The sequence below is a fragment of the Schistocerca gregaria genome, chromosome 2 (assembly GCF_023897955.1).
Source record: "Schistocerca gregaria isolate iqSchGreg1 chromosome 2, iqSchGreg1.2, whole genome shotgun sequence".
In the NCBI taxonomy this organism is placed as follows: domain Eukaryota; kingdom Metazoa; phylum Arthropoda; class Insecta; order Orthoptera; family Acrididae; genus Schistocerca; species Schistocerca gregaria.
Window position 1 is genome coordinate 960,931,783 of NC_064921.1, and position 20,009 is coordinate 960,951,791.

At 42.2% G+C, this 20,009-nt stretch overlaps 1 protein-coding gene across 1 annotated transcript in view; it reads right to left on the reverse strand.

Annotated features, from left to right (window-relative positions):
- The window catches only part of LOC126335438 (organic cation transporter protein-like), a 112,776-nt gene extending 93,092 nt beyond the window's left edge, over window positions 1–19,684 (reverse strand). The window contains exon 1 of the mRNA XM_049998720.1: window positions 19,604–19,684. The gene's annotated coding sequence lies outside the window, so the exon portion shown is untranslated. The remainder of the gene's footprint in view (window positions 1–19,603) is intronic.
- Between the last annotated feature and the right edge of the window lie 325 nt (window positions 19,685–20,009).

A 20,009-nucleotide genomic window follows, 5' to 3' on the forward strand; every position in this document is an offset into this window, starting at 1 on the left:
TGTAGGCAGCCGCATAGTGGTATTGCACGGGCCCTATGATTGTTCTGGAAAGTGGCATTAGTGCCAAGGACTATGTGACCATTTTGGCTGATCAGGTCCATCCCGTTGTGCAATGACTGTTCCCCAGAAGTGTTGTTGTGGTTTTGTGACCTCGAGGATAAATTGTCGCCGGCCGGAGTGGTCGTGCGGTTCTAGTCGCTACAGACTGGAACCGCGCTGTTGATTCGGTCGCAGGTTCGAATCCTGCCTCGGGCATGGATGTGTGTTATGTCCTTAGGTTAGTTACGTTTAAGTAGTTCTAAGTTCTAGGCGACTGATGACCTTAGAAATTAAGTCGCATAGAGCTCAGAGCCATTTGAACCATTTGATCAATTGCCGCATCTACCGTGACCCCCACAGTCACCGGATCTGGATATTACTGAGCGTTTGTGGTCTACTTTGGAGTGAAGGATGCGTCATCGCTTTCCATCTCCATCATTTTCACCTGAACCTCCCACTATTTTTCAGGAAAAATGGTACAAAATTCCCTTGAAAACCTTACAGCACCTGCATTTACCCATTCAGAGATTCTGAGACGACTGGAAGCTGTTTTAAATAATAAGGTTTTTAACATGGGTATCAATCAGCGACTCTTGTATAATACAAAATTTTGAAAAACAAAGCCCTCAGTCGCGAATACAATTAATTTGTGACCTAGCTTTCGGTGTCACCAGGGACACCTTCTTCGGACAAAATTAAAACTAAGTGTTACAGCATAACGTACCAAAAAATACGAAAGCTGCGGTCATACATGACAGCTTCAGATAGTCAGAATTAAAATAAAATGCAACAGAGGTGTAAGCCACTAGGGACTGCCATGTATCCCCTGCTACAGTCAACACAAAACTGAAACAACATGTGACTTGTGCGCCACGGCAACTTCAAGAGAATACCGCCATCTGGTGGTTAATTGGTAAAACAAGCTATTTTGTAAACATCTCTAGTAACTGCAGAGAGGGAAATAAACAAACACCTGAACGATGTACATGAAGTAATTACATTAACGGGATATTACATGATATAAAATACAGCTAGTGATTGACTGGCTGTAGAACAAAAATTCCAGAAAAAAATGGTTTAAATGGCTCTGAGCACTATGGGACTTAACATCTGTGGTGATCAGTCCCCTAGACTTAGAACTACTTAAACCTAACTGCCCGAGGCAGCATTCGAACCTGCGACCGTAGCAGCAGCGCGGTTCTGAACTGAAGCGCCTAGAACCGCACGGCCACAACGGCCGGCAAAATTCCAGAATAAATACATAAAGAAGACGCAATAATCCATTAAATGACATTACTGCTTACTATAATACATACGTTATCAAAATCAAAAAAGTTTTTTTTAAATTTACGTATATGAGCCGTAAAAAGTAGAAAGAAGTATCTCTGAATCTGCAAGAAGAAGTTGGTACATCGTCAGGCAGCGGCTTTATGCCACTGAAATAACTTCTTCCGCGCAACTGCACCTGCTCGTTGAGAAAATGTCCGTCATTCGAAAGTAAATACTTGAAAATTTCCAGCTCCTCCAGAATATCAAGTTTACGCCCTTTTTTTGTCAATATGCAAAATTTACAACTTCTCAGCCACTTTAGGAGAGTGCCCTGTGATTAACAGGTGATCTTCAAAAGAAGAATTAGGGGCACACGACCCGTTTTTCCTCAGAAAATGTTCTTTACAGCGAATTGAAAAGGTACGTCCTGTTTGACCAATATAATAGGCATCGCAAGTGTCACATGAAACCTTGTGGACAGAAGAATTCTGCAGAGGGCTAGTAGTTGACTTTAAATTATGGATGACCTTTTGTCTCATTTATTTGTAGAAGAGACAATATTACATTTGTTTTAAATGTCAATGGTAATGCGTTGTGTTTTTGGTGTTTTGCATATTTTTTTATCCACTTCCTGCACACTTTGCGTTTCCACTGAAATACTAACGATTTGCGCACCTTACCATGTAGCACACTTCACGCCAGACTGAAATCTATTACAGTCCGTTCTCAGCGATGGTAACGTAACTGGCGCAAAACCCTTGCTTTCTTGCGAAAGAAGTACAGTTGCCGAGCCAGTTAATTTCCACTGTTTTGGAAATGGCAACGGTGACAGCATCCAGTATGTAGGCTGTCGGCCCGCTACGTTATCTGATGCACTGCACTCATTTCCTCCGTAGCTTTCTGTCGGGCGTAGGACAAAGGGAGCCGCACCATGGAAGTGAGGACGCAGACATGCGTCATTGACCCGGCATCAGTCTGGGTCGCAGACTAGTTGATCCCATCCTCGCGCAGTGTTGGCATTGTGACGAGGCATTCCGCCAGAGTTTATCCACCAGCATCTGTTGCTGTTACTCAACTGTTAGCACGGCTAGTGCAGATGTGAACGTCATGGTGGCCGAAAAAACTCGTAATTCGGTGAAGCGAAAGTGGTCTGTTTGATGTTTACTTTCATACGCTTTGCTACGTTGACAAGCATACAACTGAAGGCAAAATTGCGTCCTTCATGGCGCCCTAAAGCGAACGACATGTCTTCGCACATGTACAACGACTTAGAGGCTATATATACGGTGGGGGACTTATAATTACTCTGAAAACGAATGTCGAGATATTTGGCAATTGTAGAATCTGTCATGCTAATTTCTTAATGTGAAGATTAAATAAGTAGAACTAGATCGTACGTAAGATAAAATTTTCGTCAATTTGAAGTTTGGTTTGGAAACACCAAAGTGAAGTGCACAACGTACCCGTTGATAAGATTGTAGAACTAGAGCAGGAATTGTACAGTCTCGTCAAGAATTATGAGGGAACCCGGGGTGTTCGAAAAACTTCGTCGCTCATTTCAGAGACGAACTAAGTATTGCATGCAAGAGCAGGGCAGCAGGAGCGAAAGCACGATACAGTAAATTGTGACAAGTAACGTGCTGAAATAGAAGTAGTTAAAGCAGGTCATTGTTGAAATCTGACCAAAATCAAAAGAGGACTTACTTGCAAAGTTTACGTTCCAAATATATTTGTACTAACTAGGACAATATTTCTTACTACAGTCAGCGACACCTAGTGATCACATATTCGCAGTGTGAGGACCGGTCGTGAGTCGTGCTTGGGTAGTTCAGTTGGTAGAGCACTTGCCCCCGAAAGGGAAAGGTCCCGAGTTCGAGTCTCGGTCCGGCACACAGTTTTAATCAGCCAGGAAGTTTCATTCATAGCACTGTTCAACATTTCTAAAGGGAACAGTTCGGTCACACGCCGTGCAGTCCCGATCTCGCATCTTCTAGCCCTTGGTTATTGAACTTGAAACGTCATTGTCATTTTGGAGGAAGACGTTAAGACGTGTTGACAGCGATAACGGCGCTAAAAACGTTGTTCAGCAGTGGCTGCCTTCACTGGTGCCGTCTTTCTATGAAGAGGGCACAGAAAAGTTGTTTTCCCGTCGTGACAGATATCTGAACAATATTGTCAACTATGTAGGACAATAGTTTGTGATCCTCTCTTTCTCGTAAAAATAAATTTTTGGTTTGAAAAAAATGTTTTAGAGGGTTTATTTTTTCAAAACGGCACTTACTTTCCGGATATGCCTCGTATTTTTATACTGTAGTGACACCGTCAGTGGGAGCCTTTTATGCTCACATTCCATTTCATGTTTTATACAGTTTCATATTTATATGGATCACAGCGTGGGAGGCCAGCTGCCGTTAGCATTGTTATAATTGTTTAACGAGGCAGTCTTTGATAGGTCGATAGAAAATACATATTATGTTATTAATGTTCCTGTTCCTTCTCCATCCTGGTGACATATTTTAAAGTGTTCAACACCCTATATTGTAGGTCACCGACAAACAGCTCTTCAACCAAGGAAGCAAGTTACAGACATTTCTATTCACTGGGCAACTTACATTCCTCTTAACCGCTATCTGTGCACATACTTTAAGAATCCAGAACAACAAATTGCGAAATTTGAAGTTTAAACTTAAACTCAAGAATATCGCTAAGCCTCGTTATGTGTTCTGTTATACAGGGTGAGGAAATTGAAACATGGCAATCAAAATGTATCCAGAATGAACAAATATAAGGTGGTGCAGTTTTCGCTAATATATAGCGGACGAGGTCGCATATTTTCTGACGTATGTGAGTAATTTTTAACGTTTGTAGGTGCAGAATTATGGCACTGGTATTTTTTATGGAGCTATGCACTTTATCTGTGGCACTGGAAACAGCCTTCACAGAAGGCTTCGACAACATAACACTTGCGGAACTTGTCCAATAGTAAAAAGATAACAACGCTATAAACCACTGGCTCGCTGTCAGAAGAACAGGTTCCACAAATGCTTGTCCTACTATACGAAATGTAAGCAAACACAGCTCTGGTATGAACTGGTTCGTGTGGTCTACCTCTACGTTTGAAGCCCATCAGTCTGTGCTCTGAAGTTGTGGTGATCAGATATCTTGCCCTTGAAGCTATTCAGCCTTTCTTAGATTGTAGCACTTATGAAAAAAATGAATACGGGTTCCGTTTAGGTTGAGTGTCGCTAAGCCGCTGGAGCAGCGGTACGATGGTGCGCTGAAACGTATCCGAACATTGTGATACAAATTCAAGAAACTGGAAGTGTGAAGAATAAAACACATCAACGAAAAAGGACAACAACTGTGAGAGTATGCGAGAACATTTTAGCAGCAGTAGCACACTGTCCCGACGTCCTTACAAAGTATGCTGAATGTGCGAGTGGGATCGGACAATGGAGTGTCACCTAGTACCACATTCCAGCAGATTTGATCCTTTCCAAATTTCGCTCCATAAACAGCTTCATAGCACAAAGTATCAAAACTGGATACAGTTCTCCGAATGGTGTGACTACTGCAAAAGCAACTGCTTACAAACCATGGATAAAACAGTCTTGGCAATATGCATTTCTCGTCAGTTGAAAAAGAACGCGGGCCGACTGAAGGCGATGAATCAGCACCTTTGTCTGTCAGCCTGTGGTGCGGGCTTTTTGGAAATCGTGTGACCTGTGTCTGTTTTATTAATGAGCCTCTAAATAGTCACAAGTATCTACAGCTTCTGACAGATATGATGCTGCAGATGTTGAAAGATATCCCTCTGGAGATGAGGCAGTCCTTGTGGTAACAACATAATGGATGTCTCGCCCATTTCCCGCAGACAATTGTAGCCATTCCTAGCAGAACGTTAGGAGATACTAAGATCGATCGTTTGGGAACACAAAACCGCGTGCGCGATCCTCAAACTAGAGACCTCGGGACTTTTATCTCTAGGTAAAATTAAAACAAGTAGACATTCGAAGGCTTGAATTGCCCTATAACGCAGGCCTGTACTGCTATGTGTTCAGATGAAGGTCAAGGTACAGTATTGTCTGGCCGGGACGTATCAGTGCTCCAAATCAGCTTCCTGAATTATTTCATGCAACACTCATAAAAGTAAACAATCGATCCATGTGCTGGGGTAAATAATACGACAATATGTTTGCTCGTTCTGGACATATTTTGGGTCCTCTAAATTACCAGTCTCGCTCTTGCGACAGTTCGCCGAGGACAACTATTAGTATGGTGATTTTATTCCACTTACTAGTGCTGGCAGAAGACGACCTCGGGGAGGATCGGTTTGGACTCCGCAGAAATGCTGGAACGCGTGAGGCAATACGGCTGCCACGACTCATCTTAGAAGATAGATTAAGGAAAGGCAAACCTACGTTTCTAGCATTTGTAGACTTAGAGAAGGTTTTTGACTATGTTGACTGGAATACTTTCTCTCAAATTCTGAACGTGGCAGGGGTCAAATACGGGAAGCGAAAGGCTATTTACAATTTGTACAGAAACCAGGTGGCAGTTATAAGGGTCGAGGGGCATGAAAGGGAAGCAGTGGTTGGGAAGGGAGTGAGACAGGGTTGCAGCCTATCCCCGATGTTATTCAATCTGTATATTGAGCAAGCACTAGAGGAAATTTGGAGTAGGAATTAAAATACATGGAGAAGAAATAAAAACTTTTAGGTTTGCCAATGACGTAATTCTGTCAGAGACAGCAAAGGACCTGGAAGAGCAGTTGAACGGAATGGCCAGTGTCTTGAAAGGAGGAAAGCGACGAACATCAACAAAAGCAAAACGAGGATAATGGAATGTAGTCGAATTAAATCGGGTGATGCTGAGGGAATTAAATTAGGAAATGAGACACTTAATTTAGTAGATGAGTTTTGCTATTTGGGGAACAAAATAACTGATGATGTTCGAAGTAGACTGGCAACGGCAAGGAAAGCGTTTCTGAAGAAGAGAAGTTTGCTAACATCGAGCATAGATTTAAGTGTCGCAAAGCCTTTTCTGAAAGTATTTGTATGGAGTGTAGCCATGTACGGAAGTGAAACATGGATAACTTGTTTAGACAAGAAGAGAATAGAAGATTTCGAAATGTGCTACTGCAGAAGAATGCTGAAGATTAGATGGACAGATCACGTAACTAATTTGGAGGTACTGAATAGAATTTTGGAGCAGAGGAATTTGTGGCACAACTTGACTAGAAGAAGGGATTGGTTGGTGGGACACATTCTGAAGCATCAAGGGATCATCAGTTTCGTGTTGGAAGGAAGCGCGGACGGTAAAAATCGTAGAGGGAGACCAAGAGATAAATACAGTAATCAGATTCAGAAGGATGTAGGTTGCAGTAGTTACTCGGAGATGAAGAAGCATGCGCGGGATAGAGTAGCATGGAGGACTGCAGCTAGCCAGTCTCTGGACTGAAGGGATGTTATGATAGGAGAATGTATAAAATACACGGGTGTAACGGTTAAACATGCAAATATTTTTATATGTGGTATCTTAATATGTACAAACTTCAGCGTGTTGGTTGTTTTTTTTTTTTCCTCTGCATCGAATAGTCTTCCCACAACCACATCACAAACTTTAGCACCTGATGTTTTCCGCACGGCCATAACTGCACCACTACGTGGACAACGCCTTTCAGTATAGACTAATCATTTGCGTCCACACATCCGCACTGCAACACCTGACCTACTGCGCATAGGAAAATAAGCATAAATGGCTTGCTCTTATCATATGTACTTGGAGGTACTACCCAACGTAAAAATATAATCCCTGTAGTAGCCATAATATTAATTTTTAAATGACGTAAATATTTATGTAACGTTGTTTAGTACACCGCACACAGTCACCAGTGGAAATATCTACACTTGTACCGTTACAACTTGTATATTGCCCAGTGGCGTGACAAAGACATAAGTAGAGGCATGTGTCACAAATTGACTTGTGTGAAAATATATTCTAGAAGTACAATAGTGCAGCACATTGTATCTAATACTGTTTTGTTAACAGTACACGCAACTTCGTTACTATAGATATCCTTTCGTTCTTATTTGTAGTTGGGAGTTTTGAAATGAAAGTGAATCGGTAATTGCTGGTTTTGAAGTTTAGTAGACTGAACAGTTTTATTTTAGCGTTAAAAGTGTTTACGTAAGTGGAAGTTCGTGAAGATTCGTTATTTTTATTTTATTTCATAGAATTTCTAAGGGACGTGAAACTTTTAAATTTTACTTTCAGAGAAGAAGATGAGCTATCTTTACCGCAGTGAGATGCAGAGCATTTCAGCCAGAGTCATTATTTGAATTAACCACTGCGCATTCACAGCGGATTAATTTACGCCCCTATTTCGCGTGATCTCACCTGGGCCGGAATCAATACTCTTAGCGCATCCGGAGTAGGTAGTGGTGTTAGACGGACACAAATTGTGCACAAGCAAGATCTATTCATTCACACCAGATCTGGTGCCCAAGCTGGAACAACATTAATCTGTAATACGTTAATTAGAGTTTCTGTCAATACTAATTTGTTTGCGACGCCTAATTATGAATCTTTAATTGCACTTGTGACCATTTTGTTTCACAAATTCGTGAACATTCATGAACTTACATCATTCCCAAAATGTTATATTTATTTAATTACATTGGTGTCACAGAAAGTTTAATTTAAAAAATCAGTGCATTCCCGACAAGTTAAATTTGTGAGCCGGTCAGAGACTAGAAAACTAGGCACTTACTTTTCACTGGCAGTGCTCTTCCAGTCGGGGCAAGTGTCCATCTTTCACCAGTTTGAATTAAATATTTTACTCGTCACAAGTTTCTCCCCTGTCTCCCAAATCCACCGTGTGAAGTGAAGGTCTATAGTCAGTTCCCAAGACTTCTAGATATGCCTTTCTCAGTGAAATGCTTTGACTGACACTCTTGCTTACAGTTCCAACTTGCCTACAACTACTGAACTCTGCTTTTAATACTCTCAAAGAAAAGAAGAAAACATATTTCAGTTCAGATATCAATGCTGTTTATGATGTATATTTTCCCCAAGGGGTGATTACCGCAGCTAAAACTGTTCAACACATACTGATCAGTATTGTTCACAATCTGTAACCAGTACTGAAGGGCGTAGCAGGCGAGGGCATGGAAGGGAAGCAATTGAACCCAGAGTCATTTGTCGTGAAATCTTTAAAACTGTTTCGTCACCCACTGTGAGACTAACATATCCCGTCACCTACACCCCCCCCCCCCCTTCACGCCTCTCCGCCGCTGGCCCACAGATACTGGGTATGTTACATTCCTGCCAATAACTCGTTGGAGGATCGACAGCAAATGTCACAGGGAACGACATAAAGTGGTGGTTTCCTGTATTTCAATATGACAAAGCAGCAATGGCCTTTCGTTACATCACCCACGTGTTCGAGATTGAACAGGGTCTCTGTAGTTCATCTGTGGCCACAAACTTTCGTTACGGTCAAAAATTGCCTCCAGAAATCTGCTTGGGCAAATTTATTCGTTTGCTAAAATTCCACCTTGCCAGTTCAGCGACGCCAGACAGGTAGCAGCTAATTTAAATAATTCAGTTGTTTTTTTATTGAAATGGACGTGCATTTTTTAAATTTTAACGTAAAATATTTAGTGTAAAGACAGCAGGAATATGGTTATTGCTCCAAAGTGCAGTTGCGCTAGCAAAACATTCGTCTGACGGACTCTTCGGTATGATTCGTCGGTCTACGCCACTTGTCAGGTTGTGTTAAAGTAAGAGAGAGAAAATATTCAGAGAAGAACTTGCAATTCGCCTAGGGTTTGTTCATTCCGTTCAAGAGCTTCACAGAAATGTTCAGCGAACTCCAGTAGGAGACAGTGGAAACACGTCGAGGCCCTTATAAAAGCTTGCTGATAAAATTCCGAGGACATCCACTCCAAAACTCGTTAACAAGCGTGTTGCTTCCTCCAGCACACATCTCAGGTAATGATCATGGTTGTAAAATTATAGAAGTTCCCTCTTACACGACCGCTCTTCCCGCGCACTGTGTGTGTTAGGAATACTTCAGATGTGTGTGGATTTGTTTACCCATAACATCAACTCTTAAATGTAGCCAGAAATTTTGCATATATTATTGTTACATGCATAATAAAACTTATATTACAGTACCTCTTATATTTAGTATGGAATCTAAAATTTAAAAACAGTAATTACAAGAGACTCCCCCCCTTGAACCATGGACCTTGCCGTTGGTGGGGAGGCTTGCGTGCCTCAGCGATACAGATAGCCGTACCGTAGGTTCAACCACAACGGAGGTGTATCTGTTGAGAGGCCAGACAAACGTGTGGTTCCTGAAGAGGGGCAGCAGCCTTTTCAGTAGTTCAGGGGCAACAGTCTGGATGATTGACTGATCTGGCCTTGTAACAATAACCAAAAGGGCCTTGCTGTGCTGGTACTGCGAACGGCTGAAGCAAGGGGAAACTACGGCCGTAATTTTTCCCGAGGGCATGTGGCTTTACTGTATGGTTAAATGATGATGGCATCCTCTTGGGTAAAATATTTCGGAGGTAAAATAGTCCCCCATTCGGATCTCCGGGCGGGGACTACTCAAGAGGATGTCGTTATCAGGAGAAAGAAAGCTGGCGATCTACGGATCGGAGCGTGGAATGTCAGATCCCTTAATCGGGCAGGTAGGTTAGAAAATTTAAAAAGGGAAATGGATAGGTTAAAGTTAGATATAATGGGAATTAGTGAAGTTCGGTGGCAGGAGGAACAAGACTTCTGGTCAGGTGACTACAGAGTTATAAACACAAAATCAAATAGGGGTAATGCAGGAGTAGGTTTAATAATGAATAGGAAAATAGGAATGCGGGTAAGCTACTACAAACAGCATGGTGAACGCATTATTGTGGCCAAGATAGATACGAAGCCCACACCTACTACAGTAGTACAAGTTTATATGCCAACTAGCTCTGCAGACGACGAAGAAATTGATGAAATGTATGATTAAATAAAAGAAATTATTCAAATAGTGAAGGGAGACGAAAATTTAATAGTTATGGGTGACTGGAATTAGGTAGTAGGAAAAGGGAGAGAAGGAAACATAGTAGGTGAATATCGACTGGGGCAAAGAACTGAAAGAGGAAGCCGCCTGGTAGAATTTTGCACAGAGCACAACTTAATCATAACTAACACTTGGTTTAAGAATCATGAAAGAAGGTTGTATACGTGGAAGAATCCTGGAGATACTAAAAGGTATCAGATAGATTACATAATGGTAAGACAGAGATTTAGGAACCAGGTTTTAAGTTGTAAGACATTTCCAGGGGCAGATGTGGACTCTGACCACAATCTATTGGTTATGACCTGTAGATTAAAACTGAAGAAACTGCAAAAATGTGGGAAATTAAGGAGATGGGACCTGGATAAACTGAAAGAACCAGAGGTTGTACAGAGTTTCAGAGAGAGCATAAGGGAACAATTGACAGGAATAGGGGAAAGAAATACAGTAGAAGAAGAATGGGTAGCTCTGAGGGATGTAGTAGTGAAGGCAGCAGAGGATAAAGTAGGTAAAAAGACGAGGGCTGCTAGAAATCCTTGGATAACAGAAGAAATATTGAATTTAATTGATGAAAGGAGAAAATATAAAAATGCAGTAAATGAAGCAGGCAAAAAGGAATACAAACGTCTCAAAAATGAGATCGACAGGAAGTGCAAAATGGCTAAACAGGGATGGCTAGAGGACAAATGTAAGGATGTAGAAGCTTATCTCACTAGGGGTAAGATAGATACTGCCTACAGGAAAATTAAAGAGACCTTTGGTGAAAAGAGAACCACTTGTATGAACATCAAGAGCTCAGATGGAAACCCAGTCCTAAGCAAAGAAGGGGAAGCAGAAAGGTTGAAGGAGTACATAGACGGTCTATACAAGGGCGATGTACTTGAGGACAATATTATGAAAATGGGAGAGGATGTAGATGAAGATGAAATGGGAGACACGATACTGCGTGAAGAGTTTGACAGAGCACTGAAAGACCTGAGTCGAAACAAGGCCCCCGGAGTAGACAACATTCCATTGGAGCTACTGACAGCCTCGGGAGAACCAGTCCTGACAAAACTCTACCATCTGGTGAGCAAGATGTATGAGACAGGCGAAATACCCTCAGACTTCAAGAAGAATATAATAATTCCAATCCCAAAGAAAGCAGGTGTTGACAGATGTGAAAATTACCGAACTATCAGTTTAATAAGTCACAGCTGCAAAATACTAACGTGAATTCTTTACAGGCGAATGGAAAAACTAGTAGAATCCGACCTCGGGGAAGATCAGTTTGGATTCCGTAGAAATGTTGGAACACGTGAAGCAATACTGACCCTACGACTTATCTTAGAAGCTAGATTAGGGAAGGGCAAACATACGTTTCTAGCATTTGTAGACTTAGAGAAAGCTTTTGACAATGTTGACTGGAATATTCTCTTTCAAATTCTGAAGGTGGCAGGGGTAAAATACAGGGAGCGAATGGCTATTTACAATTTGTACAGAAACCAGATGGCAGTTATAAGAGCCGAGGGACATGAAAGGGAAGCAGCGGTTGGAAAGGGAGTGAGACAGGGTTGTAGCCTCTCCCCGATGTTATTCAATCTGTATATTGAGCAAGCAGTGAAGGAAACAAAAGAAAAATTCGGAGAAGGTATTAAAATCCATGGAAAAGAAATAAAAACTTTGAGGTTCGCCGATGACATTGTAATTCTGTCAGAGACAGCAAAGGACTTGGAAGAGCAGTTGAACGGAATGGATAGTGTCTTGAAAGGAGGATATAAGATGAACATCAACAAAAGCAAAACTAGGGTAATGGAATGTAGTCGAATTAAGTCGGGTGATGTTAAGGGTATTAGATCAGGAAATGAGACACTTAAAGTAGTAAAGGAGTTTTGCTATTTGGGGAGCAAAATAACTGATGATGGTCGAAGTAGAGAGCATATAAAATGTAGACTGGCAATGGCAAGGAAGGCGTTTCTGAAGAAGAGAAATTTGTTAACATTGAGTATAGATTTAAATGTCAGGAAAACATTTCTGAAAGTATTTGTATGGAGTGTAGCCATGTATGGAAGTGAAACATGGACGATAAATAGTTTGGACAAGAAGAGAATAAAAGCTTTCGAAATGTGGTGCTACAGAAGAATGCTGAAGATTAGATGGGTAAATCACATAACTAATGAGGAAGTGTTGAATAGGATTGGGGAGAAGAGAAGTTTGTGGCACAACTTGACCAGAAGAAGGGATCGGTTGGTAGGACATGTTCTGAGGCATCAAGGAATCACCAATTTAGTATTGGAGGGCAGCGTGGAGGGTAAAAATCGTAGAGGGAGACCAAGAGATGACTACACTACGCAGATTCAGAAGGGTGTAGGTTGCAGTGGGTACTGGGAGATGAAGAGGCATGCAGGATAGAGTAGCATGGAGAGCTGTATCAAACCAGTCTCAGGACTGAAGACTACAACAACAACAACAATTACAAGAGGAGTAAAAACAGTGACAGCTACAGCAAAAATAACAGAATTTTATATTTCGGGCCGGCCGGAGTGGCCGTGCGGTTCTGGGCGCTACAGTCTCGACCCGAGCGACCGCTACGGTCGCAGGTTCGAATCCTGCCTCGGGCATGGGTGTGTGTGTGTGATTTCCTTAGGTTAATTAGGTTTAATTAGTTCTAAGTTCTAGGCGACTGATGACCTTAGAAGTTAAGTCGCATAGTGCTCAGAGCCATTTTTTTTTTTATATTTCGGTGGGGGAGCTGCATAACTGATATACTCTAAAGGATAGATTTGAACCGTGGGCCCTGGCAGTAACGGAAGTGAGAAAGGACGAATAGCAGGCGAGAAACAGCAAAACTCAAGTAAAGAACAAAGTAGGAAAAGAATGCTTAGAGAAATCACTTAAACGGGAGAAAGGAAGTGTAACTGAAAGTAAGAGGTGACTGCTCTACTGCTAAACAAGGATAAATGGTCATTGCGTTAATTTTTAGGACAGAAATTACTAAAATGATGAAAGGAATGTTTCAGTATTTTCTTAACTGCAAAATGATGCTGACGCTTTTGAAGAGGGTATGGTAGCTCGTTCCAGACGCTGGTATCTATGACTATAACCAGAATACTAGATAAGTTAGATCTCTGTGGCTATTATAATGACATGATTCGTACCTGATGTTTGAGGCGAGCTAATGATGCTCGCGCACCTTGAGAAACCTCCGAAGCTTGTCTAAGCTGGCCACAACCATCCTAACTGAACGTATGAGACAATGACTTTGTCATAGAGGTTGATGTTGCAGACGTAAAGCACACAAACAACTGTAGTATATAGTTTTCGGTATTCGCGCCGTGTTGATTTACCTAGCAATAGTAGGAGTCGGCAAGAACGAATGACTACACAAGTTTCTGGTTCACATCCTGCGGAAATACATTCCAAAATTTCTAGAGGAATGTTTTCTGCGTGGAATACAAAGGAAGTAATGTGGTTTTCTTTTTAGGTCATCGGCCTTTCGACTGGTTTGACGCTGTCCACTACCCTTTATCGTCTTTTCTTCTTATGGTAAGTACTACAGTCACTTTCTCCATTATCTGTTTTGCATATTGTGCTCTTTGTTAGCACCTGTAAGCGCCAAGTTCTCATCCGACAGTTGCCAGAGATCGCGGAGTCGCTCCGACACGTGTTAAGGAGCTTGTAGCTGTCGTAAGAACTGAGCCGTTGCGCGATCACCAGTAAAAAGCTCGGAAATTCCACTCAGATAAACAAGTTTCCGTCTGAAAATTAGCCAAGAAGGGGAACGCCTCAGACATGGCCAACCCATTCGGCTTATATTTGGCAGATAGTTGCATACAACCTAAAATGAAAGAATCTACGATATTTTGGCTCAACCCTCCCCTCTCCCTCTTCACCACTCCCTTTTCTGACAAAACTACCATTAAAGCTGATGGCGTGCAATCGACTCATAATTGACGAGATGGATAAATAACTAAAAAGAAAGCATTGTTCATCACGTATGTGGTCCTCAAACGTATATATTCCTAGAAATGGAGGAAAGAAAATCTTTTTGGCTGCCACTTAACGTACGTGCAACGAAAGTGCCGTTGGTGTAGCGACCAAGGCAAAGGGGAACAGAGAACTTCTGTTCGATTCCCCTATGCATTCCTTTTTTCGTTTGTATTTTTTCCGTTCCTAAATTGGTAAGTATGTTGTTGTTATTGTGGTCTTCAGTCCTGAAACTGGTTTGATGCAGCTCTCCATGGTACTCTATCCTGTGCAAGCTTCTTCATTTCCCAGTACCTACTGCAACCTACATCCTTCTGAATCTGCTTAGTGTATTCATCTCTTGGTCTCCCTCTACGGTTTTTACCCTCCACGCTGCCCTCCAATACTAAATTGGTGATCCCTTGATGCTTCAGAACATGTCCTACCAACCGATCCCTTCTTCTGGTCAAGTTGTGCCACAAACTTCTCTTCTCCCCAATCCGATTCAATACTTCCTCATTAGTTATGTGATCTACCCATCTAATCTTCAGCATTCTTCTGTAGCACCACATTTCGAAAGATTCTATTCTCTTCTTGTCCAAACTATTTATCGTCCATGATTCTTTTCCATACATGGCTACACTCCATACAAATACTTTCAGAAATGACTTCCTGACACTTAAATCTATACTCGATGTTAACAAACTTCTCTTCTTCAGAAACGCTTTCCTTGCCATTGCCAGTCTACATTTTATATCCTCTCTACTCCGACCATCATCAGTTATTTTGCTCCCCAAATAGCAAAAGTCCTTTACTACTTTAAGTGTCTCACTTCCTAATCTAATTCCCTCAGCATCACCCGACTTAATTCGACTACATTCCATTATCCTCGTTTTGCTTTTGTTGATGTTCATCTTATATCCTCCTTTCAAGACACTATCCATTCCGTTCAACTGCTCTTCCAAGTCCTTTGCTGTCTCTGACAGAATTACGATGTCATCGGCGAACCTCAAAGTATTTTTTTCTTCTCCATGGACTTTAATACCTACTCCGAATTTTTCTTTTGTTTCCTTCACTGCTTGCTCAATATACAGATTGAATAACATCGGGGATAGACCACAGCCCTGCCTCACTCCTTTCCCAACCACTGATTCCCTTTCATGCCCCTCGACTCTTATAACTGCCATCTGGTTTCTGTACAAATTGTAAATAGCCTTTCGCTCCCTGTATTGGTAAGTATAAGAGCGTTAATAAGGTAAGAATTTCAAAACAGAATAATTGAAGGTAGACAAATAAGCTTCTCAGACGACTTGGATTATTAAAGAATTAGAAACTTTGAGCCTCATTGTATGGAAACAATTCCGAGTAATGGTGCTGCGAGGGCGAGCGTTCGAACGTTTTTGCGCAAGATAGATAAACAATCCTTGTCGCAGTTGGTTGTATACACAAAATAACGCATTCGTACATAGCGCAGTATTCCATCGCAGCGTCGGAAAAATTGTTGCCCAAGTTCTGTTATACTTTTGAGGAACTAATGATTAACTTGGTCCTCGTGGTATACATGGGGTCAACCGTTTAACTGACTCGTTCAAAATTGTTTGCCTCACTTGCTCCATATCCGGTAAATTGACACATTAAATTTACAATACATATCTTGAGAACATTTTGGAACCATACGTTGCTGATAAGAATTTTTGTCTGATATTCGATTCCTGGGTTGGACAAACTTATACTGTCATGAATCATTGCTTGTTCACGGATGTCGGGGATCAGCCGACTTGCACGGTAGAAATAATACCGGCAAACTGCTCACCTGTGTGCCATCCAATTTAAAAACTTCCTTTTGAGGCTTCAAAATTTCAGTCTGCTCCTGGAAGACTAGCGGTAATAGCCCAACGGCGTGGGAGGGATAACTATTCCTAGCATAATTCACGATCTACTTTCAGCAGCGACTTTTCTAGCAATGTTATCGTATGCGTGCTAAGCATCAAAATTAATTCCCTGAAAAGAATCGTTTTTAAATGCAAACCAAGCCTGTTTTCCCCCGAATCTTCGAAAGAAATGATGTAATTGCGCGTAGAAAGCGTTAATTAGAAGTTCTTGGTGCAGCGTGTACATTTCTTTTCAAATGTTTATATGACAAGTACCACCAATCTGATTGTTCAAAAGAAATTGAGGTCATACAACAGAGTGTGCGAAAGAGCCATTGTACAGTGACCAGAATTTTTCACTAATCCAAGTCGATTGTCAAATTTTGCTGCCTACCTTGTTATTAATCCATACTTATGTACGTATCTCCTATTGTCGGCCGGTGTGGCGGAGCGATTCTAGGCTCTTCAGTCTGGAACCACGAAACCGCTACGATCGCAGGTTCGAATCCTACCTCGGGCGTGGATGTGTGTGATGCCCTTAGGTTAGTTAGATTTAAGTAGTTGTAAGTTCTATGGGACTGATGACCTCAGCTGTTACGTCCCATAGTGCTCAGAGCCATTTGAACCTCCTATTACTACCAATTTCAGAACAGAAAAAATACGAACGAAGAAAGAAATGCATGCGGGAATCGAAGATTCTCCAGCCAGTGACGTTTTCGTTGCATAATATTTACGTCATTGGTAGGTACATAAGAAGCAGTCAAAAAAGTTTTTTTGCTCGATTTATAGGAACGTAAACGTTTGCGGACCACATATATGATGATGAAACATTCTCAGTTCTCAATTATATATCGAGCTCGACAGTTTTCGATCAACTGCGCATCATGAACTTGAGGGCTGTTGTTGTTGTGGTCTTCAGTCCTGAGACTGGTTTGATGCAGCTCTCCATGCCACTCTATCCTGTGCAAGCTTCTTCATCTCCCAGTACCTACTGCAACCTACATCCTTCTGAATCTGCTTAGTGTAGCCATCTCTTGGTCTCCCTCTACGATTTTTACCCTCCACGCTGCCCTCCAATACTAAATTGGTGATCCCTTGATGCCTCAGAACATGTCCTACCAACCGATCCCTTCTTCTGGTCAAGTTGTGCCACAAACTTCTCTTCTCCCCAATCCTATTCAACACTTCCTCATTAGTTATGTGATCTACCCATCTAATCTTCAGCATTCTTCTGTAGCACCACATTTCGAAAGCTTCTATTCTCTTCTTGTCCAAACTATTTATCGTCCATGTTTCACTTCAATACACGGCTACACTCCATACAAATACTTTCAGAAATGACTTCCTGACACTTAAATCTATACTCGAAGTTAACAAATTTCTCTTCTTCAGAAATGCTTTCCTAGTCACCACAAAAACGAGGGAGAGGGGGGGGGAGGGGCTCAGTCAAAATATCTTTCAATCTTTCATTTTAGATCATATACAAGGGAACCGCCAAATATGAGCACTAAATCGGTTGGCCTTGTGAGGCCTTCCCTTGTAAGTGCGTCTTCGTTACCTGTGAAGATGTGTCCCGCAGCGGGGGTGAAACGCTAGGCATAGAAATACGCCTGGTCCAAAGCCTAATATCTATAAAAACGATGTCACCCGGGTTGTAAATACGGCCGTGGATGGCTGCGTTTCCGATTGATTGTCTATAGAGTCTCAGAAATTAGCACGGTGATAAAGAGGCAGGAGTGGTATTCGGGCAGAGCTTGATTCTGATCACCGTCCAGCTACCCAGATTTATATTTCTCATTCTTTCCCTCAATCATTTCAGGGGAACGTCGAAGTTACCAAGCGGAGTGATTCGCTGTCGGTAGAACCGGATGACTCATCTCCGTCTGGCCATGTAGATGCTGGTTTTCCGTGCATTCGGTGTATCATTCAGTCCAATACCGAGATGGTTCCTTCAACTTCCTAGGCCAGCTTTGAAGTGGTCAATGGGGTGAAAAGTTGTAAATTTCTTCCTCTAAAAAATTATTGAACTGAACCCATCTGACACAACAAGGTAGTTGCTCAAATAACCATACTTATAACCCACAACATAAGTAACTTTATCTTACGTGTTCAACTTGCTCACATAACTTCACGAGTAGACACTCAGGCTAGTCAGGCTCGGAGAAAAGTTATTTTTATGCGGTTTCTCAGATCTATCTAGAAATATATTGACTTTCTGTCAAAAAAGGTTCAAATGGCTCTGAGCACTATGGGACTTAACATCTAAGGTCATCAGTCCCCTAGAACGTAGAACTACTTAAACCTAACTAACCTAAGGACATAACACACATCCATGCCCGAGGCAGGATTCGAACCTGCGACAGTAGAGGTCATACGGTTCCAGACTGAAGCGCCTAGAACCGCTCGGCCACATTGGCCGGCGACTTTCTGTCCTCCGACTTGGGTCTCAGCCTCATGCTGCAAACACAGGCATGCAAAGTACAAGAACACTTCAACCAAAGTTATTAAATGAACTCATTTTCCTTTTATTTTGAGCGAAAGTTTATAGCCTCCCACAAAGAGATGATTTCGGTGTCTATGATCATTTTCAGGCCATCAAGACCGAGAAGAACGAATTTTCTATGTGTACTGATCATTGTAACATGATTATAGACGCTAAAAACAGTTTAGTGTGGGAATCTTGAAGGATTTTGTCTAATAATTACAACCAAGTAAAAGAAAAATAAGGTCACCTGACAATTTTGTACGGGCCGTGGACCGCATTTCGTAGAGATTTCGACGGGAGGCCCTCGTCACACGACATTTCATTTCATTAAAAATCACAGAGCAAAAGTTAGACGTTTCGCTACCCATCTTTCGTTACCATGACTAGACGATCACAGGAAAGGCTTCCTGTGTGGCATCACACGTTGACTCCTAAAACCACAATTATTAGAAGTAAAATTAGAACGAGAGAGATATTACGTATCCACTCGCACGAAGTTAGTGAAAGTGGGCGATATGTCAAACGGTGAAGCGAAGAATGAGAGCGAGTAGACTGTATAAGGTTACACTGATCCACTAATTGCTGTTCGCACGTGTAAAAACCACACAATCTACGAAGGAGAAATAATCGTTTCTAAGGAAGAACCGACATAGACGGTTTAAAATAACTGGAAAATTATGTGAAATGCGAACCGCAGCAGGATCGAGTGTCATACCATATAGTCGCTAGAACTTCTCAACTCAGTCACCGTGCCAACATCAGACACATTTTCGTGATTCACTCAAGTGAAACTCGCGCGGTTCGTTACAACAATATTGTTTGCGAAGTGTTGGCCTAGCCTCGTTGCGACAAAGGTCCGGAGCAAGTGGCGTTCGCCGCCTAATGAGGCGTAATGGCCGGGCGCTTTGACACGGAACTTACCTGTGAGCTGTCCTCGCTCCAGAGACGACTCGCTGCAGGTGATTGGCCGGCCTAACGACTTGCCTCCAGGCGCGCCGCAGACGTTCTGAGAGCTCCGATTAGCCCGCCAGCCGGACTACCGCACCAAACGCCCGGCTGCAGCCGCGACGTCACAGCGCCGACCCGGCGCCCTCCAAAATTTGTTCTTCTCGGCTGATGCAGCGGATGCCCACTGCGCGCAGTCCGCCGTGTGCTTGTCGCCATCTCCAACGTGCCGGGGAGTGCTATACAGGGTGTTACAAAAAGGTACGGTCAAACTTTCAGGAAACATTCCTCACACACAAATAAAGAAAATATGTTATGTGGACACGTGTCCGGAAACGCTTAATTTCCATGTTAGAGCTCACTTTAGTTTCGTCAGTATGTA